The following is an 8111-nucleotide window of genomic DNA, read 5'->3' on the forward strand; positions in this document are numbered from 1 at the left end:
TCATGCCTAGAACAATGCTTGTAATACTTGTTAATGCTTTGTAACTTAAGCTTTATGTCTTGTATGTGAATTCATTCATTTTACAAAGTTATTATATAATACACTTGATTAAGAATTCCATTCTCAGACCTATCTTGATTGCTATTACTGTAACTCAGCTACAGTTTATTATAGCATATTGCTATATCATCTTTATGTAGTCAGATTAAGATTTGAATAGGCTAATTGCATAATCTTATCATGGATCACATGTGTGGTATACACTGAGTATACAAAACATTAAGAACACCTGCTCTTTCCATGCATAGACTGACCAGGTGAAAGCTATGATCCCTTATTGATGTTACTTGTTCAATCCACTTCAATCAGCGTAAATGAAGGGTATTTTTTATCCTTGAGACAATTGAGACGGATTGTGTATGTGTGCCATTCAGAGGGTGAATGGGCAAGACAATGTTTTTTTACTGTAAGTGCCATTGAACAGGGTACCAGACGCACTGGTTTGTGTCAAGGACTGCAACGAAGCTGGGTTCGTCACGCTCAGCAGTTTCCCGGGTGTGTCAAGAATGGTCCACCACACAAAGGACATCCAGCCAACTTGACAAAACTGTGGGAAGCATTGGAGTCAACATGGGCCAGCCTCCCTGTGGAACGCTTTCGACACCTTGGAGAGTCCATGCAGTACAACTACAGTATGCTGCAAATACTGCCTCCAAAACAACACTTTGTCGACAAATTGAGGCTGTTCTGAGGGCAAAAGGCAGGGGGTGCAACTCAATATTAGAAAGGAAGGTTTCCCTAATGTTTGGTATACTCAGTGTATATGTTACACACCTGGGACTGAGTCGTGGTCAGCAGTTAATTAATAGACCTGAATTAACCGGGTGGAATGAGGAGACAGAGAAAAGTTAGTCGTGTTCAGTATTAGGCATTCTCCAAAATGTAGGAAAATGTTTTATTATTTATCTTTTCTTTCTGTTGTCAAAACTAATGAAACATTACAACTGCATTGTAGTACTAAGTCTTTCACATTCCATGTTGAGTATCAAAAATAAAGGTCTCAAGTTCAAAAAGCTATCTCCATACATCTACACATTCAAACACATTCACCTTTCACTAATAATCAAATTAATAGTGCATATAACTATTTTATCATTAGTATTTAGGTTATTTTATTAGTAGTATTTAGCATCTAACAGCAAAACTATTTAGCATGTAAAACCATCAAATTGTATCATAAGAGACTACACTACATTATATAGATCTGACTGTACTAGCCGTGTCAATTCTCATAAAGCTAGCAGAGGCCTGTGCTACACAATGCTACAACCATTACATTCTAAACCATCAACACGTGAGCTAACAATAGCTGAAACCCAATAGCCTAGAGCTAGCTACATTTGGTTAGCATAAAGCTAATGAACTGTTAAATGCTATTTTCTTACAAATATAAACACTTTCAACACATTCTATCATCGCATATTTACATATATTACCTAAAGTAAACTGAGCCTTTGTTCATAGAAAATAAACCAAATAGGAGCTAAAACATTATTGGAAAAAGTAGAAGTTTGGACGGCATCTTATTCCCTTTTCTAATATAAAGTATATATATATCTTTTTATCTTTTTAGTAGGTATTATTCCCTTTTCATACATGTAAACCGTTAGCAACATAGCGAACCTCCATTACTTATAATGGGGAAAATACTAACCAGTGTTTCACTTGGTTAAAACTGCCTTCAATTTCCTTCAAACATCACCAAACACATGGACTATGTAGTTAACCATGTTATCTCAATATTGCACTTTTGTGCATTACATACTTGAATTAACAGGGTGGAATAATGAGAAGAAGAAACATCCAAGACCTCACGATCCCACTAACGCTCCCCATTGATATCACAACTCCCACTAGCGGCTGTAATCATATCCTACATTACTTTCAATGCAGATACCTGGGAAATTATTGGGATGGCTCCAAAGATAACAAACTAAATAAAACATCAAAAATATGATCATAAGTACATTACGTGACCCAAACTATGTGGATACCTGCTCGTCGAACATCTCATTCCAAAATCATGGGCATTAATATGGAGTTGGTTCCCCCTTTGCTGCTATAACAGACTCCACTCTTATGGGAAGGCATTCCACTAGATGTTAGAACATTGCTGCGGGGACTTGCTTCCATTCAGCCACAAGAGCCTTAGTGAGGTCGGACACTGATGTTGGTCGATTAGGCCTGGCTCGCAGTCGGCATTCCAATTCATCCCAAAGGTGTTCGATGGGGTTGAGGTCAGGGCTCTGTGCAAACCAGTCAAGTTCTTCCACATCGATCTTGACAAACCACTTCTGTTTGGACCTCGCTTTGGGCACAGGGGCATTGTCATGCCGAAACAGGACAGGGCCTTCCCCAAACTGTTGCCACAAAATTGGAGGCACAAAATTGTCTAGAAAGTCATTGTATGCTGTAACGTTAAGATATTCCCTCACTGGAACTTATGGGCCTAGCCCAAACCATTAAAAACAGCCCCAGACCATTATTCCTCCTCCACCAAACTTTACAGTCGGCACTATGCATTAGAGCAGGTAGTGTTCTTTTGGTATCCGCCAAACCCAGATTTGTCCAAGTGGTGAAGTGTGATTCATCACTCCAGAGAACATGTTTCCTCTACTCCAGAGTGGTGGCGAGCTTTACACCACTCCAGTCGATGCTTAGAATTGCGCATGGTGATCTCAGGCTTGTGTGTGGCTGCTCGACCATGGTGACGCATTTCATGAAGTTCCCGATGAACAGTTCTTGTGCTGACGTTGCTTCCAGAGGCAGTAACTGGGTAGTGAGTGTTGCAACCAAGGACAGACCATTTTTATGCGCTACGCGCTTCAGCCCTCAGCGGTCCCGTTCTGTGAGCTTGTGTGGCCTTCCACTTTGTGGCTGAGCCGTTGTTGCTCCTAGACGTTTCCACTTCACAAGAACAACACTTACAGTTGACTAGGGCAGCTCTAGCAGGGCAGAAATTTGATGAACTGACTTTTTGGAAAGGTGGCATTCTAAGGTGGTGCCACATTGAAAGTCACTGAGCTCTTCAGTAAGGTTTGCCAATGTTTGTCTATGTTGATTGCATGGCTGTGTGCTCGATTTTATACACCTGTCAGCAACCGGTGTGGCTGAAATCGCAAAATCCACTCATTTGAAGGGGTGTCCACATACTTTTCTATAGTGTATTTGTGCGCGTCACATATATAATATATACACTTATCAAATATTACAACACTACAATGCCAACACCATCATCAAGTTTGCTGATGACACAATGGTGGTAGGCCTGATCACTGACAGCGATGATACAGCCTACAGTGAGGTGGTCAGAGACCTGGCCAGGACAACAATTTCAACGTCAGTATGACCAAGGAGCTGATTGTGGACTACAGGAAACCGGGGCGAGCACGCTCCCCTCCACATTGGCGGGGCTGTCGTGAAGCTAGGGCTGGACAATATGGACCGCATATCATATCACAGTATTCTTTTGTATTTTTAATAATAACAATTCTACATTTGCTTTGAGTAGTGCGTGTCACGTTCTGACCTTAGTTCTTTTTATTATGTCTTTGTTTTAGTATGGTCAGGGTGTGAGTTGGGTGGGTTGTCTATGTTCCTTTTTCTATGTTTTGGGATTTCTGTGTTTGGCCTGGTATGGTTCTCAATCAGAGGCAGCTGTTTATAGTTGTCCCTGAGAACCATATTTAGGTAGCCTGGTTTCACTTTTGAGTTGTGGGTGATTATTTTGGTTCGCGCCCGGGTATGGTCGAGGGGACGGTCTAAAGTTATACTGTTACATTAGTGTTTGTTACCACACGGGATCGTTTCGTTTGTTTCACTTTGTTATTTTGTATTTTTGTCGTGTTCAGTTTGTCTGAATACTTTTCTGCATTTTCTCAAATTTCTGCACTTCCTGCACTCATTTGATATCATTTCCATACTGTTGGGCTGCACAATATTGACAAAAACCTAGGTCTTATTTTTAACCAACTGTTGTAATTGCGATTTTACTCGCGATTTAGCTCAAAACCCTTGGGAGAACTGTTGGAAATAGAATGATTATTGTTATTCTATAGTTATAATATAATAGTGGACACAGTGTTGTTTGACATGACAACGAATGAAAATGCCAGAGAGGAGTTATTGTGACATGGTCGGAATCAAAGTGCTGGTCAGTGTTTCCTAGGGGACCCTGTCATCAATGGCTACATTAAATGTTTTCTTCTAGACACTTTATGTAGCTAACTTATTCATGCTTCACCTAATCCTCTCTGGTTTAGAAGAGGGCATGCTGATTTAAGCAGACACCATCACTGGTATCAGGCTGTATAGCTAGCTACGTTTGTTTTAACTCAGTACATTTATTTGCTAGCTTGATTAGATTTTTTTTTTTTTTTTTTGTATCTCTTTTAGTCCTCATTTGGACTAATCTTCCAAGAGACCTGAAAGATTAAAATACAATTTATAATACAAACACATTTTCACATATAAACACACTGTTAGAAACAGACATAATACACTAACATATTGACCAGATAAATACTAAGATAAATACTAAAATAAGTATTGTTTAAATTTGTATATTTAGAGGTTTCTGATTTCCCCAGTTAAATTATTCAATTTCTTTATTGCTCTAAATCAAAATGTTATTTTGGCTATTTCTCTTTTCCGTCTGGATAACACAGATGGTGGACAATCTATTCCTACTATTGACTGAATGTCTGTCTCTTACCAACTGAATATCGTTATGAATAGAGTTTGGCCGTTTTAAAATGGTGTATAGCTAGCTAGTGATTAGCATTAGCGGCTAACACAATTTAGGGGGGCAGTCTTCTTTTGGCTGTGCCGTGTGGAGATTATAAGAGTACAACGCCATTAAGGCCTAATCATTCTTCAAGACATTCAAACATTCATAAATTACCAGCAGTGTCAAATAACAAACACAGTGGTTTTAGAGGGGGCAGCAGTTCAACACCTAAGGAGTAAATGTCAATTGGGTTTTCATAGCCAAGCATTAAGTGGTCAAGGCAGTCGGTCCGTGAGAGTGAGAGAGGGGTGGTGTAAAAGAGAATGAGAGAGAGAGAGAGAGAGAGAGAGAGAGAGGGAGATATCAACTTCCATGAGTGTAATGTTTCCTGTAAACTTGTATTGTTTATTTCACTTTTGTTTATTATCTACTTCACTAGCTTTGGCAATGTTAACATGTGTTTCCCATGCCAATAAAGCCCTTGAATTGAATTGAATTGAGAGAGAGAGAGAGAGAGAGAGAGAGAGAGAGAGAGAGAGAGAGAGAGAGAGAGAGAGAGAGAGAAAGAGAAAGAGAGAGAAAGAAAGAGAGAGAATGAAAGAGAGAGAGAAAGAAAGAGAGAGAGAAATGGAGAGAAATAGAGAGACAGAAATAGAGACATAGAGAGACAACATAGAGAGACAGAGACAGCTGGTCCGTGTGAGAGAGAGGCAGACAGAGACAGCTGGTCCGTGACAGGTATCAGGTCCGGGGAAAAAGGTTGGGGTTCCGTAGCCGCAGGCATAACTATATCAGCAGCATGACTGGGTGGTCAGGGGACAGGGACAGCGAGGAGTCATCAGGCCAGGTAGTCCAAAGGCATGGGGCGGCAGGGTAGCCTAGTGGTTAGAGCGTTGGACTAGTAACCGAAAGGTTGCAAGTTCGAATCCCCGAGCTGACAAGGTACAAATCTGTCGTTCTGCCCCTGAACAGGCAGTTAACCCACTGTTCCTAGGCTGTCATTGAAAATAAGAATTTGTTCTTAACTGACTTGCCTAGTAAAATAAAGGTAAAAAAAATAAATGGTCCTAGGGCTCAGGTCCTATCTGGAGGTATGGACATAGAGAGAGAGTGAGAGAGAAAGAAAGAGATAGGATAGAAAGAAAGAGAGAGATAAAGGAGAATTAGAGGGAGCATGCCTAAGATCATACAGCACACCAGATTGGACACACAAGCACGAGGGGGTTGCAAAACCGGACAAGAAGATCACTTCAGCATCTCAACCCAAGTAGAGTAGCAACAAAAAAAGTCTGGCATGACGTGATGCGCCCTCTTAGAGACTTCATGGGAGAGCGCAAGCAATCCATTTTAGAATAAGGCTGTAACATAATGAAATGTAGAAAAAGTCAAGGGGTCGGAATACTTTCTGAATGTGCTGTATATAGAAGAAAGCCTTGCCTCCAGCTGTTTACTTAGAAATTATAGGAACAATATGGAGGCCTGCGTCTTGTGACCGTAGAGTATGTGTAAGTATGTACAGCATGACCAAATCAGAGAGATCAGTAGGAGTAAGTCCATGCAATGCTTTGTAGGTTAACAGTAAAACAAGTTTAACCTCTGTGGCGTCAGTATGCGTCACACATACTGTCACCAAACACACACAAAGTTATCATGTAAGCTGCTGACACTTTGTTTTTTATCCTTATTGCTATCAAGTCGTTTTCTATGCGACACAGCCACAGCCACAGCCACAGCCACAGCCACGTGTAGAAGTAGATGACAGCACAACCAAAACAAAGAACTACACACATTCTCAGAGTTTTGGAGAACCACCTGAGTGAACTATCTTCATTTATCCACCATCTTTGTTTCCTACTTCACAGTATGGCTGTGAAAGAAAAGTGTTTATATTATTTTCTCCAGAAATTCCTTCTTGAACATATGAACTTTCAATTGTCTTAATAACAAACTGGCATTTGATCTGTAAATATGTTAAATTACGAGCCTAGTTTAGCCAAGGAGAAAGTTCTGAAAAAATAAGGAGAACGACAGGATCCTTCCTGGTTTAATTATTATTATTATTATCATCATATATTTTTTTAGGGGGTAGATCAGCTTCAATATTCTAGGTAGACTGTGGCCTCCATCAATGCAATTGTCTACATCATTTCCAATCCCCCATATATTTTTTTTATATACAGTACCAGTCAAAAGTTTGGACATGCCTACTCATTCCAGTTTTCTTTTTTTTTATTACTATTTTAATTGTAGAATAATATTGAAGACATCAAAACTATGAAATAACACATATGAAATCATGTAGTAACCAAAGAAGTGTTAAACAAATCAAAATATATTTTAGATTTTAGATTCTTCAAAGTAGCCACTCCTTTGCCTTGATGACAGCTTTGCACACTCTTGGCATTCTCTCAACCAGGAATGCTTTTCCAACTGTCTTGAAGGAGTTCCCACATATGCTGAGCACTTGTTGGCTGCTTTTCCTTCACCCTGCGGTCCAGCTCAACCCAAACCATCTCAATTGGGTTGAGGTCAGGTGATTGTGGAGGCCAGGTCATCTGATGGAGCACTCCATCACTCTCCTTCTTGGTCATATAGCCCTTACACTTCACTCAATACTTTGCTTAAGTACCTTTGGCAGCGATTACAGCATAGAGTCTTCTTGGGAATGACGCTACAAGCTTGGTACACCTGTATTTGGGGAGTTTATCCCATTCTTCTGTGCAGATCCTCTCAATCTCTACCAGGTTGATGGTGAAGCGTTGCAGCACAGCTATTTTACGGACTCCCCAGAGATGTTCAATCGGGTTCAAGTCCGGGCTCTTGCTGGGCCACTCAAGAACGTTCAGAGACTTGTCCCGAAGCCACTCCTGTATTGTCTTGGTTGTGTGCTCAGGGTCATTGTAATTTAAAAAATGTATATATACTTTTTAATATAAAAAAAAAATATATATTTTCCTGTATAAGAATTTGTTCTTAACTGACTTGCCTAGTTAAATAAAGGTTCAATAAAAAAAATCATAAAAAAATACCACCCCTCCCCAAATTGGAGTAAACTAATAAACAACAACTATTGGATCCTTCCAGGTTGCCATGATTGGCTGAGATAATAGTTAAAAATAGTGTTAATAGTTAATAATAGCGAACATTAACTAGTTAAGCTAGCTAAACAAAGGAGACAAAAGAGACCCATTCTCAGAGGCCAGTTCACCTGTGAAATCTTAAAGAGATGGGTGTGGCTAGGTTTAAGTTCCTTGGTGCTGACTATGGCATCTCAAAAGGGACAAACAGTACTATTGGCACTTTTTTTTCTCGTTCGGTTCGC

The sequence above is a fragment of the Oncorhynchus nerka genome, linkage group LG20 (genome assembly GCF_034236695.1).
Source record: "Oncorhynchus nerka isolate Pitt River linkage group LG20, Oner_Uvic_2.0, whole genome shotgun sequence".
In the NCBI taxonomy this organism is placed as follows: Eukaryota; Metazoa; Chordata; class Actinopteri; order Salmoniformes; family Salmonidae; genus Oncorhynchus; species Oncorhynchus nerka.